We start from the raw sequence: 20,872 nt of genomic DNA, 5'->3' as shown, positions 1-20,872 counted from the left end.
AAATTTCAAAAAGATTGAATAAGTTTTACTTAAGTTCTAGTGAAAAACAAACAAAAGTTAACAGATGCCAACAACAATTGTATTTTCCTGTAGACACTTGTTTTTTTTTTTTGTGATTTCTTGAATATCAGGTTGCTGATCTTGACAAAGACCAGACATGGAAAACAGACATACACAACAAAGAACATAAAGTAACTAAAATCATACATACATACATAAGTAAGAAAAGCAAATAAGCAAATTTGGACTCAACTAAAAACTGGGAGCATGGACCAGGTGCACCGGCAGGGTAAGGGCCCTCTGCTTTTCTAGAAACACCTACTGAGTTGCTCATAAAAAGTCAAGTCAAGGGTAGACAAACGAGGAAAGGAATACTATGACCCGTTGAATAAATCAGTTTTCACAGTGCAGATGAATACATCATAACGATCCACGAGTTCATGATGACGACCATAAAGCGTCTATAGTGATGACTTCAATCTTGTAGCAACATAATGCTGTTCCAGAAGCCTATTTGTTAGAGTTCTAGCATGATACAAAAAGTCTCCGTAGTTTCGGCAAGCTCTGGCATAACGTATGAGTTGTGATATGAACATTCCATACGCAGGTGTTGAAGGGATGTTGCCACAGATGAAAGGAAAGTTGACAATTTTGAATGAAAAGTCATCATGTTTGTCGTAAAGTTTAGTCAATAGTTTTCCTTTACCATCGATTTCTAAGTGTAGGTCAAGATATGAGGCCGACTTCACAGTGTCTGTAGTATCCTTCATCTCAAGTTTTTTGGAATAAGATGCGATGTATCAAATCTCCGAAATTAGAATTGTATAAAGATAATACATCATCTATATAGCGGACACTGAGATCAAAAGGATATAGCCAAATGATATTCTTTCTTTCGGATCAGATCAGCTATAATGTCAGCCTCATAAGAGTGAAGGAATAGGTCAGCTAGTAAAGGAGCACAATTTGTTCCAACTGGAATGCCGACCATTTGTTGAAAAACTTGTCCACCACATTGGACAAATATGTTGTCAATTAAAAATTCCTCTCTGTGACAGTTGTGTGTATAGAAGTTAAAAAGTTTTGATAGAGATTTGGGGGTACGTTTTGCAGATCCAGCTATGAAACGTTGATTGTATGGATTCTAGTAGAGTTTAGGAATCCAGTACATAGACGGTAAATCACAATCATCGCCCTTGTTAGAGAGACAAAAAGAGGATAGCACAGATGTATGGCTTTCCACAATCTCTTCTTTGGAGAGAGTGGTCACAGTATAAGTCTTATCACTGCTATTATTTTCTACGTCTACCTCTGATAATAAACATTGGATATAAAACGTTTTGCAGACAAAAACAATGTTGTTTTGGGCTTTGTCTGCTGGTACGACAACATATTTGTCATGCATAGTAGACAATGTTTTTTGCTACATCTGGGTCTTTGAAAACGGATGTAGACTTGTCACTCATTGACCTACTTAAAACTTTGAAAGAATATGCTGAAATGTCACAATGTCAAAATTGCCCCCTAAGACTTTGATATTATCTTGAAAACCTGATTATAAAATTATAATAAACAAAGAGCTTTGCAGAACACAGCATGATTGGACCCCAGCATGTTGAACTCTGATCACTTTGGACAGACACAATATTAGTTTTTGACTCACTTAAGCATAAGGACTTACACAATAACTGGTTTGGAAACAATATTGCACAAAATTCTGCTTTGAGGGTGCTCATAAAAAACCTAAGTCTATTATCCTAATAACTCTAAAAATGTAAAGATATCTGGAATTTGATTTAAAAAAAGGCAGACAGCGATTTTCAGTTCAATACACAAATGCCAACATTTTGTAAATATGGTAATATATTACATATGGTGTAACAGTCTCCATTGTTCATTGGTTATTATGATCACATGATGCCAAGGATATTCCACTTACATGAAGCCTTGTTTCTATTTTTAAAATTGATGCTATGTTTCTATTTATATGTATATTGATGGATGTACATATACTTCTAAATTTAGATACGGTCATAAACGTTCCATAATTACTCTCAACCAATTATGGCGGAAGCACCACAGACGTAGTAGACAAAAAGAAAAGTTGCAAGTTTAGCAGATGGAGATATAAACAAATCCAAGGGCCATAACTTTCGTAAAAATCATTCAACCACAATCAAAGTCGAACGTAATCTGTAACTGTTCATTATAAGGCCACATACCAAAAACAAACTTAAATGGTAAAAGCATAACAAAAGAAGAGGCTCCCAGGAGCCCGAATCGCTCACCTTGTTGAATTTTGCCTTTGAAAGGCAATAAATTAAACAAAAAGTTGTCCAACAATTTTGACTCAAGAAGTCTTTGGTAGGACTTATCACAAGATCTTTTCAACAATTGAAAGTTTCTTTTAATCTATCATAGTTTTCAAGATATTGACTGAAAACTATTTAAAAAAAAGTTATTTTTCCCCTTTCAAGGGCAATAACTCTTACAAGGAGGATGGATATCCTAATTATAGATCAATTCAGCTATTGAAAGAATTTGGTTTTGGAGATATATGTGAAAAAATCCCCACAACAGTTCTATGCAGTATACCCCAAGAAACATTCATACGAAGGTTGGTTTCAATTGGTCAAGTAGTATCAGAGGAGAAGATTTTTGAAAGAAATAACATTAGGAATAGCAAAAATCGTTGGGAAAGGGCAATAACTCCAACATGGCTTAACGGATTAAAACCAAAATTTGACCAGAGATAGATCTCATCATGCTGAAAACTTAAACCCCATCAAATTTAGCTGAACCTAACGGTTTAGGAGATATATGTGAAAAACTACTGTCTGACACATATGTTATATTTTTAGTAATGGCAGCCATGTTTTTCGACGAATCAAAAATCCCCACATCAGTTCTATGCAGGATACCCCAAGGAACATTCATACGTAGTTTGGTTCTAATTAGTCAAGCAGTTTCAGGGGAGAGGAGTTTTGTATAATTGTTAATGACGACGGCGGAGACAACGGACATCAAGTGATGGCAATAGCGGACATGGCCCAGGGCCAGGTGAGCTAAAAAAAGTGCGGAAAACACAGGCGGACGCCCAGAATTTCCATGTCCTCTTGTGACACATCACGGGGGACAACAAAAGTCTTCAGGGGTACTGTGAAACATTCGAAAAGAAGGAAAAGGTGCCGTCGATCATTACCAGTTATATCAGGTTCACTTTTATATAACAAACAACATAATAAAATAAATTTTGCGTAGTTTCCTTAAGTTTTGTTTTGGTAAATTTAAACTTAGTCCTTTGTAAGGAGATTACATGATCATGCAAAAATAAAAGCTTTCAAACTCATCTGCCTTTACTCATTTCTATCCACACAATTTTTTTCTGTGGCATGTTTATTTGATTTACAGGAATTTTATTTAATATAGAATTATATAAATTTACATAACTATAACAATGCACAAGATGAGTCTTGATGTTTTGGAAATTTGTTATATTAAATAATGAATGAAATCATACCATGAATTTAACAAGAGACTCGCTCACCTTGTTGAATTTTGCCTTTCAAGGGCAATAAATTACACAAGAAGTTGTACAACAATTTTGACTCCAGAAGACTTTGATAGGACTAATCATAAGAATCATTTCTGCAATTGAAAGTTTCTATCTATCATAGTTTTTAAGATGTTGACTGAAAACTGTAAAAAATTAAACAAAAACAAAAAGAAAAAAAGGTTAATTTTTCCAAGGGCAATAACTTTACAAGGTATCGTCTGACAACTTTTATCTCTGAAGTCTTTTGTAGTCTAAATAATAAGGATCCTTCCAGCTATTGAAAGAATTTGGCTAAACCTAACGGTTTTAGAGATATAAGAAAAAAACTAGTCTGACCCCTATGTTCTATTTCTAAAAATCCCCACATCAGTTCTATGAAGGATACCCCTAGCAACATTCTTACCAAATTGGGTTTCAATTGGTCAAGTAATGTCAGAGGAGAAGATTTTTGAAAGAAATAAAATAAAAAATTTAAAAAAATTAAAAAAAGGGCAATAACTCCAACATGGTTTAACGGATTAAAACCAAAATTTATCCGCAATTAGATCTCGTCTGATGAACACTTTTATCCCATGCCAGAATTTAGCTAAACCAAACCGTTTTAGAGATATATGCGAAAAACTACTGTCTGACCCCTATGTTCTATTATTTAGTAACAGCAGCCATGTTTTTTCGATGAATTAAAAATCCCCACCACAGTTCTATGCAGGATACCCCAAGGAACATTCATATTAAGTTTGGTGCCAATTGGTCAAGTAGTGTCAGAGGAGAAGAGTTTTGAACAATTGTTAACGACGATGACAGACACCAAGTGATAGCAATAGCTCACATGGCTTTCAGCCAGGTGAGCTAAAAATTGGAACCATACTCAGAAACAAAAACATGAATTAAAGTCTTTTAAAAGGAAACTGGTTTCTTAAATGTGCTGTCTTACAAACACTGTAAGAGTGATTCAATATGCAACCAGTCTAATCAAAACGATGTCAATGTTTAAGGACAAACATAAATTTTACTGAAGCAAGTGCACTTAACGGAAGTTTGATGGGGCATTTCAGAAAATCAAGCATCTATGAAACACATGGTAACTTCGACAGCCCACCATTTTAAAAATAAATGTGTTAACTCCGTGTCCCAGAATTATCCCTGCTTACCTCCAGATTTGCAGTTTACAAGTCCAAATGGCTCAAAGATAAAAACATAGGACTTAACTGAATACAAACCTTGCCACTTTATATCTCAAAGAAACTTGAATGCACTGATAAATCAGCTTTCTTGTACTTCGAATGGAACAATTTGAACACATCCCTGCCTGTAAAAGGTACACAATAATTAAATATAATGTACACATTTTCATGCCAGTTTTTGAATAGAATCATTTCATCATTAATACTACATTACTATTAATGGATGGTGTCATACTGATCCTGTATTACAGGATTTATAGAATGAATATGGGAAATATGGTCATATTGTATATAGCACGAGCTTGACAGAGCCATATGTATACTACCATATACTCATGCAATAACTTTTTTCATGTATAGTAATTTTTTTAAATGCTCTTTTTGTCACCCATGAAATCATGAATTTGATGTTACATTTGCACATTTTAATGTACACTTTCTGTGATAATTATTAAGGTGCCATACAACAAATTCAATATATTTTTGAATTGGATTGAGGTTAGGATAATTGGCTAGATGCGGAGACAAGTATGGCTGATGAGATCAAATAACAAGATTGATATGAAAACATCTCTTTCATGACCCCTTCAATGGCTTCATATGAGTCAGAACAAAATACCAAAATTGCAACTAATGTAAGTTGTAACATACAGTTTATCTGTGTTACTATCTGATTTTATTTATGCCTTGAACTTACCTGCTAAACAGTATATACCATTGGAACAGTCCTGCTGTCCTTTGGAAGAAAAGTCGCCACCCATGCTCTGAAAATATTGTCGCTTTCAATCAATATTTTTGTCTTTTTTGTTTTTCTGTGTTTTGTTTTGTTTTGTTTTTTCTTAGTTTCTAAATAAAATTACAGGAATCTACTAAACTGAAAGGCACATGAAGGACTTTAAGGTAATACAATGTATAATTCAAAGCAAAATCATATAGCCTAGACAATTTTTTCTCATGATGTAAGTACATGTTCATTCTGTAAATTAGTTGAACTGCTAAAACTTAATTTTGATCTTACTTAAAAACCAAATATCAACTCATTATCTAAAACCACTACTAATATACTTCTAAGGGCACAGCGTGATATGACTGCAAAAGTTGAAACCCTGAACAGCTGGGACAGCTGGAAAGTAGACACACCATTAAAGCTTGATACAGCTTCAAGTTTTGATTGCGATTTGACTTTTAAGAAGAATCAAAGTGTCCCCTTTCTGTTCCTTGTTTCATAAATGGTTTCAGTCATAACCTGAAAAATCAATGCCAACCAACCCTTGGGAATATGGAACCTCGCAGCAGAATTTAAAAGAGATTTATTACTCTATTTCTGTGTAAAGAACAACAACATTGCCATACCATATTTCACCCAAATCTCATATTTACATGTACATATATAAATATGAACACACAAAGCACCTAAAGTTTCAAATACTGTATTTCGTCATTGAAAGCTTATGTTTTTCAACAATGCTCTTTGTTTTGTAGTGAATAAATGACCTGTACCTTCAACATAATACCTGAAACTAAACCAAGCCCATAACTTTTTCTCATGTACATGTATGAACCTTTATATTCCATGAAATTCATGACACTATACTTATAGAATAACAAACCAGATTAAACTAAACTATTTATATACAAAATTTACATTTTGGCAAATGGGGACTTAAACAACTGCAGCTGAAAATACAATGTATATAATGTCTCTCTTGAAAGGGGGTCAACTCAACTATGAAACTTGGAAATGAGAGAAAAATTGTATTTATTATTATTATTAAAAATTATTTTTAATAATTACCAAAATTTGAATTGACATAGCCAAACTAATATATTAAAGCATGTTAAAAATAACAAGGCAAGAATGGTAATAAAATAGTAAGGCATTAAAACACATGTAAGCATGGTATCAAAACAGGAAAAAAACATTTAACCATACGTAAGCATGGTATCAAAACGGGGAAACATTTAACCATACGTAAGCATGGTATCAAAATGGGAATACATTTCACCAAACGTAAGCATGGTATCAATAAGGGGAAAACATTTAACCATACGTAAGCATGGTATCAAAAAGGGGAAAACATTTAACCATACGTAAGCATGGTACCAAAAAGGGGAAAACATTCAACCATACATAAGCATGGTATCAAAAAGAAAAGCATTAAACCATAAGAAAGCATGGTATCAAAAAGGGGAAAACATTCAACCATACGTAAGCATGGTATCAAAAAGAAAAGCATTAAACCATAAGAAAGCATGGTATCAAAATGGGAATGTAATTAGCCGTACATAAGCATGGTACAAAACGAGAAAATAAACCATACGTAATCATGATATCGAAATAGAAAGGCATAAATCCATACGTAAGCATGGTATCAAAAAGGAAAACATGTAATCATACGTAAGCATGGTATCAAAAAGGAAAACATGTAATCATACGTAAGCATGGTATCAAAAAGAAAAGCATTAAACCATGCGTAAACATGGTATCAAAATGGGAAGGTTATTAGCCGTACGTAAGCATGATATCGAAATAGAAAGGCATACATCCATACGTGAGCATAGCATCAAAATGGGGAGCATTTTCAAAAATTATTAAGCAAGGTTTCAAAACGAGAAATATACAACATGAGTACACATGAAAATTAAAAACATTAAAGTATAGATAAACATCAAAATAAAGATCATTGGTCAGTGACTAAACATGGAAATAATAAACAATATAAGTACCCTAAGGCATTGACAACATGGTGAGTGGTGGGGAGGATGGCGGAAATTTAAAAGAAAACATTAATTAGGATGACCTCAATAAATAACCTGTTAACTCAACAAGAAACTACAAAACTGATGACGTATCCCTGACTTGACCCACTTGACCTATTTCCTAATTACGAAACAGCCTCTAGGGTTATTGAATAAACAGCTTGTTGTAGATAATTTTTATTCCATTTACCAGTAGTAAAGTTAATATCCTGATATCAAGAAAAAAAAGAAGAAATAAGATGAAAACTTATTCTAAATAATATATTGATATACACTTTAAACCCAGGCAAAACTATGGGAAGCGAAGGAAGCCTAGCATCCCCTGTCAAGAACTGCATTATTAATGGATGATTAAGATATCAAGGTTATCACGTGTACTGACAACTTTTTTACTTCTCCTTGTCTTTAAACTGATTTGTGGGAAAACTATGGTACTACTGCTTGCGGCACTGGTTTGCCAAATGATATAATGTGTCCAACATTGGAAAATTGTCATTGCTCATTAGCAAAATTTGTTGTTCAATGACCAGCATTTTTTACCGGTTACAGAGCAATGGTTCTAGGGATAGATTCACGAGCCAAATAGAGCGAGGAATGATAGGCAGACTGGATAGAAGACATAACCTTAACCAAATCTTCTTTGGCTACATCAATAAGAAACTTATCTAGTTTTTAACAAATATTTGTTAAATATCTTACATGTGTTTTCCAACTTCCTGGAACATTCCTCCATCAACTATACTTTCTACTAAAGGCTTGGCAGTGAATCTGAAAGGAAGTATAACAGGCTCATTAGCTATGTACATGTTCAGTGAAAGCTGTGTAAACTAAACACTTTCAGACTAAAGAATTTGTTCAATTTACATAGGTATTTAGACAGGATCAAAATATATTGTTTGTGGCATGGAGGTTGTTCAGAACATATCTGCATTAGACTAGTGCTGATTTCAAGACAAGTTTCACTTAATACACAACAACATTCAAATGATATAAGTATTCTTACTAGATATCATTGAGATGGAATCCATCTCTGTGGAAACCCACTGTGGTAAAAATTTTGTACATCAGCCACATTCAATTTATCAGGAAAAACTCATTACAGCTGAGACACAAAACATTCATGCAAAAAATCATTGATCTGACCTTCAGGTCTAAGTTCAAGGTCAAAGGTCATCTACCAAGGTACATGACAAATTGTCTTGAGCTGATCTACCCTAATGCCAAATATTAAAGACAAATAAGAGGCTCACAAGAGCCTGAATCACTCACCTGGTAAACCATGCCATTTTATATAATTATTTATTTATAATCACAATATTAGTGAAATATATACAAATTCAACAACTTTCCTTGGAACACTGGAAAAATCAATAACCTGTAACTTATCATGGTGAACTTATAGACCAAAAATCATGTCATTATCGTTTAGATAAAAAGTCCGGAAAACTGAAGATGGATTGACGGATTCAGTGTGGGAAACCAACGCTCGCCAGCTTGCCAAATACGAGATGTGTATTTTGGCCAGTTCTCATTAGCTTACGCTCGTCAGTTTGGGGACCATCATTTTTTAGTTCCAAGGAAATTAACCAACCAACAAGGTTATTTAGTAAAACATCCCTTAACATCATACATTAAGAATATGTTCCCTACATTTTAAGAAGTTTAGCTTGAATATGTCAAGTGAATTGGGCAAGTCCCGACAGTTTAAAAAATAGAGCTTCAAATCGAAAATGTGCTGTATGTGACTTCGAGTATAGTTGAATTTCTATTTGGCTAGCAAGATCGATATTCCACTAGCCAGAATTGCAAGTTGGGGAAAAAATGATTTCCCACACTGTGGACGGGTCAAAACATAATACCCCTCGAAACTTCGTTGCGAGGGGTATAAAAATCATGTCCATATCTGCAAGTGTTTCATAAAAAAAGTCTGCAAAACAGAAGATGGACTGAAGATAGACTGATGGACGATTCAAAAACATTATACCCTCCACAACGTTGTTGCGTGGGGTATAACAAATTCGGTAATTTCACTCTTGGACTTTCTCAAAATGTTACAACTTTGATATCAATACGCCAATATCAGAATCTAAAAGTCATGTTGAAAATATCGATAAATTATGAGGAAAATCTAGATAATAAATAGAATAATCAATTCGTGAATAACCAAAATATTGAATGCTTGAACATTTAACTTGTGTGTGGAAAAAGTTCCTCACACTAATTAAATCTAGGCATTCTTCGGCACTAATGTTAGTACTTTACTGAAAAAGTGTTTCACCTCAAAGTTAAATGAAATGTAAAAGGAATGTAATTAATTGTGATTTATTTTAATTTAAGTTTCTGGGCAATAGTATTATTCTTCAAATAATATGCAATGATTTCCATTTATGAACTCATTTGGAAATGATTTTTGCATGTACATAGCTTTAAATGATAAAATGTAAATCAACAATCCTTGAGTGAATCAGATGGTTGCACTGAAAGTACAGGGTTGAGAAGTGTTACATGTTGATAGTTAAGGCATTATCTAGCAATAATTAGAGTAACAATGGAAGTTATTCAGGACTCATTTTCACCAAAGACATGATGAAAATGTAGTGTTTGTGCTGCAGTTGATCTTTTTTCTATTCCTATAAACAAACCTAGAAGGTATACGTGAAAAATTAAGTTAAAAAAAAAAACACAATTTTTGTTACCCTTCACTCATTTTCAAGAAATAAACAAGAGGCTCCTAGGACCCTGAATCGCTCACTTGGTTGAATGTTTGCCTTTCAAGGGCAATGACTCTAACAGTTGTCCGACAATTTTGACTCCATGAAGACTTTGGTAGGACTTATCATAAGGATCATTTCATCAACTGAAAGTTTCATTCTATCTATTATAGTTTTCAAGATATTGACGTTATTATAAGAATCATTTCAACAAATTTGAAAGATATTGGTTAAACCTAACCATTTTGGAGATATATGCCAAAAACTACTCTCTGACCCCTATGTTCAATTTTTAGTAACAGCTGCAATGTTTTTTAACAGATCAAAAATCCAAACAGTCAATTTGTTTAGGATACCCTTAAAAAACAAAAATACCAACTTCCATTGAATTCTGTATTGCAGTATCTGAGGAGAAGAACTTTTAACCTGTCAGAATTTGGTTAAACCTAACAGTTTTGGATATATATGCAAAAAACTGCTGTCTGAACCCCTGTGTTCTATTTTTAGTAATGATGGCCATGTTTTTTGACATATCAAAAATCGAAACAATCATTTTGTGCAGGATACACTTAAAAACAATCATATCAAGTTTCATCCAAATCCATTCAGTAGTTTCAGAGGAGAAGATGTTTGAAGAACTGTTAACGACGACGGATGCCAAGTGATGGCAATAGCTCACTTGGCCTATGGTCAGGTGAGCTAAAAAAGACATTTAGAACATTATTACAATCAAAGGTACAACAACTTTGGATTTTTAAACCATAATTAATTGGAGTATTCACCAAAATATGACCACAAGTGCAAAGGAAACCAAATATATTATATGTACGTGTGTGTGTGTGTGTGTATTTTAATCTCATATTGTTCACAGCAAGATTAATCATATATTTGTCGTCAATATTACTGATATGTCATCTTTACATTATATAGACTTTAGCATTGTTGTTGTTGCTTCAAGTACTTGTGATAATATTTTGTTTAATAAGTCTGTTAATTAATTATCCTTCAATCTTTTCCCTTAAAAAAACTCCTGAAATCACCGCTATCTATATAAAACAATATATACAGACTGTATCTGTGTTTCTTCATAATTAATGTTTCACAATATTACATAATATTGAGTAAAGTTGATAATGCAATTTTAATTTTCAATGAAACCTGGACTGTGATCCTACTTTCAAGGATTGCCTCTCTATCTATGGGATTAAAATTATTATAGAATATTACATATGAACAAAACCAAAGAATAATGACTGTCATATTTTTAGTTTTACCTTTTTTGTTCAGTGGCATTTTTCTTACACATACACATATTTGAAGATTTATGATAGGATCTGAAGAGGTCAAAAGGTCGAAAGTCTAATCCTGCCCTGTATTCCCTGAAATCCAATAATAAAGATTAATAAAGATAAAGAGGTCATGTGTGATGAATTATGGTGACAACTTTCAGAAATCTTTTTTTGCCCATTTTTTTTTTTTTTTTGCCAAATGCATAAATGTCACATACAAGTAGAATTTACAGTTATTATAAATGCAGCATGCAATAGATCTTGTTACAATAGAATACACAGGAAATAATCTATTGCTAAAGGCTTAGTGGAAGTTGATATTTTCTTCCTTGTGTGGTACTCCAGTAAACACCAGTCATAAAGGCAAGTACTGGCAATGTCTGTGTCCCATGATTATACACATATTTCAAAATAAAACGCCTTACAAAAATAATAAATATCTAAGTGCACACTACATGTAAATGAACCAAATTATATTTTTGAGTTTAAGCAAAAAATACTAAATTAATAATAAACAATGAATTGGGACATTCAAAACAGGAAGATGAAATATTGTGGAAGGTGGAGTTAGGTAAGGTATTACACAACTCAAACACTAGTTCTTGCGTGAAGTATAATCTTCTTAAATGAGATGTCTTACAAATGCTCTGAAAACACTGTCATGGTTATTAAGTAGTACCTTAATGTGTACATATTCTATATTCACGCTAAACATATGGACGTGAAAAAAAAAACACACAAATTTTTACCCCTCAAAAATTTATTGCTATTCCTAAATATGGTATACTCTGCGATTGGGAAATTTAAATTATATGCATAATACATTAATTATTTTACACCAAGACGTGAAATTTCTTTAACCTCCATACAACCCACTTATGATGTGTCATGATAAACATTATAGACATGGAACAACGTGATTAGAACTTCACAGACGGAATTTTACTTTTTTTCAACACCATTACAAGAGTTCAGCTTTGTAACAACAGGCAAAAGAAAAGTTGTAGTCTCATAAAAATTGAATTATCCATAGAGACTGTAATTTATGAGACTGGTCAGTTTAGTCATTATGAGACAAAAATGACCAGCCTTGGTGCTCCGTGATACAACAGTTAATGAAATTTTAAACTTATGTACCATAAGAGCACGCCCAGTGGATCCAGAGACTTACAAAAGAAAACAGGTGCTCTAACCTGGCCACAGGGCCAAAAACGTCAAAAAATTTCAGACACTGATTGGAGTTACCATGGAAGTTAAGAATATTCTCAGACTTAAATATTTTTACCTTTGTGGCGCCGGGGCCTGGGACCACAAAATTTTACTCCAGAAAAATGCATCAACTTACTTTTAGATATACTAAAATGCTAAATAACATTCTTGCTCGGATGTTGTTTTTTTAACTACATTGATTTCTGAGTATTTTTCAATGTTAAAAAATAATAATTTCCCACCTTCTCCCCTTTCATTGGCCAATGACTAATACAACAATGCTTACTTTATCACAGCTAAAAACTCCCAATTAGGATCTGACATATCATAGTCTCGTTCATTCTTCAAACGTAGTCCCTCTTGTTGTGCTCTTATCTCGTCTCTTTTCTTTTGAATACTCTCAACAGCCTTTACACAGTTAGACTTTCTTCGAGCTGAAAAAAAACATGCAAATGTATGCTACAAACAGAACTCTGAAGACTGAAGAAAAGAGATATTTAATCAACTTTAAAAATCCTACTTACGTCAAGTAACATTTGATGTGCTTTTAGTATATTTGATCACCATTGCAGGACACTTATTTTTTTTATATTTATTACTAGTTTATTTATATTTATTGTGACAGCTTTGTGTTCATCATAACCTTACCTGCAGCGCCAAGAGGTTTCGGAGGATCAGGTTCATGTTTGATAGCAGGATGTCCTTTAGATACAGGTGATGGCTGTTGCTGTGCTTGGTAACTGAGTCTTGACTTAGCAGATGATGGTGCAGCAACTGTAAAAAAAATGTTAGTACAAGTCATACTTTGTACTGGGAACTGGAGGGCTAGATGATGTTCTCATTTAGATTTATTGTATGACTGCTTCATAGTTGTTTCATGCATTCATTGCTAAGTTTTAGGTTAGACTTCTCAGCAAGAGTAAATAAGATAAGTATAACTAGACATTGCCCCTAACGTGACTAATACCCCCGCAGCATGCTGAACCTGGTACACTTGGGGACCAATGTGGACACCCAATTCATATCGGACACAATTTTTAAAACAACCAACTCCAAACAACAATCAGTACTATTTTGTTTGTTGTTGACAACATAATAACAGAATATGACTGCAAATTTACTTTAAACATAAATTTCTAACAATATGCACATCCAAATATGGTAATTTAACATCCCATTGTGTTCATAACAATCCTGCATATTGAGGAGGAGTTGCGGACAAGACATGAGATCAAATTTTGTAGAAAAAAAATGCTTAATTAAAACAGCCGTCATTTCTACAATTTTTGTCCAAACATAAGTCTTTGACAATATACACATCCTAATATGATAATCTAACACACAATTGAGTTTCATTACAATCCTGCAAGTTGTTAAGGAGGAGTGGGGGACAAGGCATACGACAAAGTTTTGCTGCAAAATGCCTAAGTTCAAACAGCCGTCACTTCTGCAATTTTTGCCCAAACACAAATCCAGACAATGTGCACATCCCATTATGGAAATCTAATATCCCATTTAGTTTCATAACAATCCTGCAGGTCACTGAGGAGGAGTTGGGGACAACACAAGTTTTGCTGAAAAAATCTTAAGGTCAACATCTGTCATTTCTACAAGTTTTGTCCAGACATATTTTACTGACAGTATGCACATCTTGACACAACATGGTTATATTACATCCTACAAAGTTTCATAACAATGCTGCAAGCTACTAACAAAAAAATTGAGACAGACAGGCAGGGTTAAACCTAAACACCCCCCACCCCACACTTTGCAGTTAGCAGGGGGTATCATTAAAGGCAGTGACTATTCAAAGTTTTTGAAAGATGCCTGTGCGTTTCAATTTAGGAAAACAAATTATTAAAATTAACAACAAACTGTGAAATTTTAAGTCAATTGTATTTCATCATACAGCTGGTTGCATTAATAGTCCTTAATTTACATCTTTATTGACAGAAGATGAGAAGTGAGGGAAAAATTAGTTTTGGAGTTTTGAGAAGTTTTCACCTGATCAGGTCAGCAGAGCCTGCACGTGTCAAATTAAAAAAATCAATGAATAGCAGGATTCTGGTAATTTTTTGAGACATTAAGAAAAATGATCATGCTTAAGGCATTGGGAAAAAGTCTTATATTGGCTCTAAATCATATATAGAAAAATCGCTGAAAGGTTTGCAGTCTTTTTGAATTATGTTTTCAGTAATACAAAATGAAACAACCTGCTGACTTCTGAACTTATTAACCTCAAATTTCATAAGAATACTTCTTGTCTTTTGCAGTCATTGTAAGTTTAATTAAAATAAATCATGTAGACTTAAGTTATATAAAGCCCAAACCATTTATTTTTCATATAATACATTTGTAATTCATTTTCGGCTTGACATTTATACTCATATCATAAAGATGCTTCCTTCTAAGTAAAGCTTTTAATTGCTCACAAAATTAATGCCCTGCTCCCCCATTTGATAAAAAGTACCTTTTGACCTTGCAATTGATTTGGGTCAAAATGTAACATACAAAGTAGGAGGTACACAAATGTAATAAGTGTAATTAAAGTTTAAAAAACGTATGCCTCACCCATTCCTATGCTCACAACATTTAGAGGATTATAAATTCCTGGTAATATACACAACTGCAAATGTCCTTACCTAACTACCTAAAAAGTTTCTAGATATTTTGAGCTGCAGTTTCTGGAGAGTTACAATTACAAAAGGGTAACAGACAGATGAACAGGGGAGACATAATGTATGGTGCAGAAAAGTAGCAGACTTTTTGGATTTTTATTTTAACTTCATGGACTAATTGTGATCAAATAGCACATTAAATGGGAATGTACAGACGAAAACTTAAAATCTTTGCTATAAAGGTTTTGAATAGAGTTAGCATGGAAATGCATTCATAAATACCTTTGAGGCAATTCAGCAGTTTTGTTATTAATAACTAAATTTATTATCATCAAAGGCCATAAATTCTATTGGGAAATAAGTTTTAATGTAAACTCTTAATGAGGCATCTTTTGCACATAATTTTACTCTTATAAAGAAAGCAGCAAATTTCTTTTACAAATTAAATTTTCACTCAAGATCAGCCTTTTAGATGTTGATAAATTATACTGAGGTGCTTAAGTAAAGCGTAAAGTGATGTCTACCTTTCGGAAGATGCATGCATTTTTTATTCCATAGAATATGTAATAAGTTTTTGGGTAACATGTATAATTCACATTATATTGTAACAGATATGGCGAATGGTTCGTTTTGGTAAGATAGTTCTCAGTTTTAAATCTTACGTTTCTGTGTATTATATTGGCATATGCATGTAGAATAAAGCATTTAAAAATGAACGATAAATTTAGTACAATGAATGCATTTTCTATTCACCAGGATATATTACGATATTGACCCCTGGTGATAACAGTTTCTGTGTCTTTAATAAAATGTACGCCTTGTGTGCATTGTTATGTTGCCTCATCCTAGTCCAACTGTAATTTACTAATAGCTCTTGAACAGCACTCACACTAGTATTCACCAACTAAAGTTAATAGTTCCTAGTTCCTTTTCCACATCAAACGATCCTTAAAAATATTAACCATGCTTCCTAAAGTCCCTTCATATTTCTTATCCACCATAAATAATGCTTGCATTTCACTCAATTCAAAGTCAGGTTCCCATTAAATTCCTCCAGTGGTGCTCATATATTGGCAGAAAATATCGTATCCTATTGTAAAATGCAATAAACATCAAACGACAATATCGGTTTGGTGGGTGATTCCATTAATGATGGTTTCTTGCAGCACTAAGTCCTTCCCATGGCTGTTTCCTTATATTTCAAATAATGTTGACAGCACTGCAGCCAAATGCAATCTACCATGTTCTTGCGAACTTGCTCCGTATTTATACCTTCGAAATTATTCATACACAGGCTCATGATAATGATTACATGTAAGCAAACAAAAGAACCTTGGCTCATAATATGTCCCTAATATTATTTCATAATTGTGTAAAGATCCCTGTGGTTCTCTTCCATGAACTTGTTTTTTTTTTCTATAAAACTCAAATTAATTGGCTAGTGTTTCCATTGATGCTGTTGCTATGTGAAGTGGTAAAATATGTTACTACAAATAGTCCATGGTCCCAAACATCTATAGGTTTGAAATGTTGAAATAAATATCGAAACTGCTATCATTCTAGGAGTCAACATTTACATTAAACAATATCAAACTGATAAATATATTACTTAAACCTAGGTTAAAAACTTATGACGTGCCATCCCTAAAATCCGGAAGTGAAAGTAAGCGAAAATAATGTCATTCATAAACACTGAAGACGGTGTCATGCTACTTCATTAAAAATATACTATAATCAATATTTGACGTTTGAATAATAAATCATACTTGTCAATACTCTTCAAAGGTAATGTTTTTCACATGCAATATGACTCTTCTGAACATTGAACCAAACAAATATAGTGATTTTTGGACATGTGCTTGAAGCATGTTGAGTGAACTTGAATCATTCCAGTATTTAGGATTATATTGTCACGTTTACAGTAACAAGGAGACCTCATGTACATTACAATACCATAAAACAAAACACCCTCCTCTGTCATAGAATAAATCTCAAAAAGTCTTTAAGTAACCAGGGTTGGTCTGTAAATGTTTAAATAACCACTTTTAGTCTGTTACCATTCCTCACCCCGTAATAAAGATTCTGGGAAAGTTTCATCTAATTTCTACCAATGGTGTAAGAGGTGTAGCAAATAAAAGATGGGTACCCCCGTCCCCATATTCATAAAATCAATACCGGTAATTGTTTGTGCGATATACGCCATTTGGTATTAAAAACAATACCATATCATAATTCGACAATTTTTAAAGTCACATACAAAATGTGGAAATCATCAATTTGACAGAAAAAGGGCTATTTCTTTTATAAGGTTGGTTGTGACAAATAAAACAATCCTTTATACGTGGATTTAAAAGGATGATGACAGGCAAAAAGTGATAGCATAAACTCTCATTGACCTTTGGTTAAGGGGAGATAATCTTGTAATCACTTCCTGCAAGAACCTAGAAAACAACTTACTTTTCTTGACAACATTAAGTTGTCTAGCTGAAGGACCATCACCATCTGGCTTATTCCCCTGCAAAATAAAACTTTCTGATGTTCATTCAAGTATCTCATAACTACATTCTCTCAATGAAGAGCTTTGCCATGAGTGCATGATACACCCATCGGCTAACATACCAAACATAAAGCAATAGGGCATGAAAACGGAAAGTCCCACATTTTGTCATGAAAAAGTGCCGAAAGTCGCAAAACGTGAAATTTTTATAGAAAACAAAATTTACCAGCTTATAAAAAATAATACTACAACACATCTATCATAATAAAACAAGCATTCTGAGTGCATTGCATAGTAATACAACGTCCTCTGCTAAAAGAAATCACTGTTGAAGAGAACTAAATGCAAATTCCATGCAAAATTTGTTATAAAAAAAGTGTGGAAAACTTCAAGTCTGCATTAATTTTCTTAGTCCACGGGCCATAACTCAGCATAAAATTGCGGACCAAAACTAAATTTCAAGTTGATCTGTAACTTGCCATGGTAAAGCAATGCTCCAAAAAAAAAAAAAAAAAAACAGAGAGTTATTCACAATTAATCAAGTTATTACTTAATGAAAATGCTTGTTTTTGACCTCTTTTCCTCTAATTCCTAAATGGTTTGAATCACTAAACCCAAAAAGCATTTCTTTTGTGGATTGACACTTTGTAGTACAGTTTCACAGGAGATCCATTCTTTTATAGTCAAGTTCTTGTCCAGACATCATGAAAATGCTTGTCTCCGGCCCTTAATTCCTGAAAAGATCAAGTCACAACCTCCAAAATTAAGCCAGGGCTTCGTTTGGCAGTGTTCATTCCAGGCCACATCCTTGGGCCATTGGCAGGGATATTTCAATATGACACACGAAAAGTTTGGCATGTGGGTCCTGCGGGCGCACAGTATTACGTAGGTTGATCTCTGAATTTCCAGATTTTTTTCAGTTCCATGTCAAGATGCATTTTCGTTATTTAAAGCACCAGTAGCCTTGACCACAACAGGAGAAGCAAAAGTAAAAAAAGTAAAACTTTTACTGGACAAAATGACTTAATGACAAACTCTGCAGCAACACAGAATCAACACCAACCTCATGCTGATGTAATGCAACTTGGTGAGTATCCCTGAAGCACAAAACCTACACCCAACAAGCCTGAACACCAGAGGAAACACAATTCGATTTATTGTACCATTCTACAGGACTGAAATATACAAATGTTCATTCTTCTCATCTGGCGTCAGACTATTGATTCACCTGTCTGAATTCCCTGCCACGGTACAAGCCCTTGAATCCTTCAAATCAGGGCTTGTTAAGATGAAGTAGATGTTGCACTTGTTTATATCAATTTTAAATAGCACGACACATACAGATTGCAGTCACCACCACATGTAAATAGAGCACAACCTTCATCACTGTACATACACCCTGCACCAAAGTGCCATGATGCTGCACTGTCCTGAGAGCAGAGAAGAACCTGAGGATAACTTATCTATTGGTTGAAATTCTCCTTTCATCCAAAAATGACCACCTATCAAACTGGTATATTGGCTCCCTTCTATTTGAAAATGACCCCGTTTTACTGTCAAGAGGGCTATTGTGCAATTTTCTTGTTTGAACACTGCTTTGGTGGTATAGCACCATGTGGTACAATTTCATAAACATCTATACACTTGTACTTAAGTTATTGTCCTGTCATGAAATAACAAAGACAACAACAGGATGATACCATTATACCACTACAATTTGTTGCAGCCGTATAAAAACTTACCTTTGATGATTTCGTCTCTCTTCCTGAAGGAGCGGTGGGTGCTGTTGCAGGTCAGAGTTCAACATAAACTTTGCTTTTACTTCAATCTTTAAAAAAGATAAATATTTTTAATGGCTTATTTCAAAAGAAATGAAGACGTACTTCAAAATGTTGACCTAAAGTTTACATCGATTTATGTGATTGAAAAGGCTATACATGTATATGTAATTTTTAGGCAGGCACATGGGTTAGAGCTAAGCCAGATGCAAAATGGAACTTGCAATTGAAGTTGCATACCAAATATAAAGTGGCATTAAAAAATGTGTCAGCAGTGTTCTCCCCATTATTTTTAAGTAGCACAGTGCATCCTGGCATAGCACAGCTCTTATGGCCTTCCTCCAAAAGTATAGCACAGTGCTCAAAATGCATTCTAACTAAAATGAATTACTGATAGCACAGTAATAAGAAATCATAGCGCTGCAACGTACAGCGCTATAATGGTCTGGGAAGAACACTGGTGTGGTTAGAAACAGTCATCACCAAATTTTTAGATACATGCATATATGTATAAATGTATATAATTGCTAATTTGAATTTACTATTGTGTGAGTATACTATGGCAAATAATATTATTATAACACCATACTTGTCTTGAAATGCAAAGATATCTATTAAGACTACTTTTGTATAATTTGAATGAGTTCGTCAGTATACTTTATCACAATATTTGGTCACACTATGATTAAATAAAACCCAGGAAATTAGTTAGCCCCCTTTGACCTTGACACTATACAAAATTCAAATGCTTTTCTGATGCAACAAATATGGTTAAGATTCTTACACAACTTAGTCATCACAATCAGATTCTGATGTTTAAGACTAAAGTTCTGATTATGATTTACTGTCCTGAGCACTAGTGGAACAGTCGTAATGTTAAACTCAGACTGTAAAATTTATTACCTCTTTGCCTTTTGTTTCTCCTTTTTCGAACCATTCAACGGTAACACTCTTTGATTCAGCATTTACACCACTGATTACAGCTGAATGCATCCTCCCTAAAGTTTGAAGCAAAACATTAATGCAAGATGTATCTAAATGTGCATGTACATGTTAAATGTATAATGAAGAATGTGTAAACAATTAACGGAGTACATATGTACATTGTATGTGTGCCAAAATAGATAGTGTACTTGTATGGGGAAAGCTTCTCATTCTATGGTATATGGGGGGATGGGGTATGGGGATGGGAATGTTGTATGGGGGGAATGGGGTAATCAGGTTTAAATCTATTATTGATATAAAGAAATATATTACATGTATATTTAAT

The 20,872-nt window shown here is 33.7% G+C and overlaps 1 pseudogene; it reads right to left on the bottom strand.

Moving 5' to 3' along the window:
- LOC148606058 (kinesin-like protein KIF2A) overlaps window positions 1-20,595 on the bottom strand; it is a 23,245-nt pseudogene extending 2,650 nt beyond the window's left edge.
- Between the last annotated feature and the right edge of the window lie 277 nt (window positions 20,596-20,872).

The sequence above is a fragment of the Perna viridis genome, chromosome 9 (genome assembly GCF_037379345.1).
Source record: "Perna viridis isolate PV_CMFRI_1.1 ecotype Kerala chromosome 9, ASM3737934v1, whole genome shotgun sequence".
Classification (NCBI taxonomy): Eukaryota; Metazoa; Mollusca; class Bivalvia; order Mytilida; family Mytilidae; genus Perna; species Perna viridis.
The sequence above is the reverse complement of the archived record's forward strand: the minus strand, read 5'-3'. Positions and strand labels throughout refer to the sequence as shown.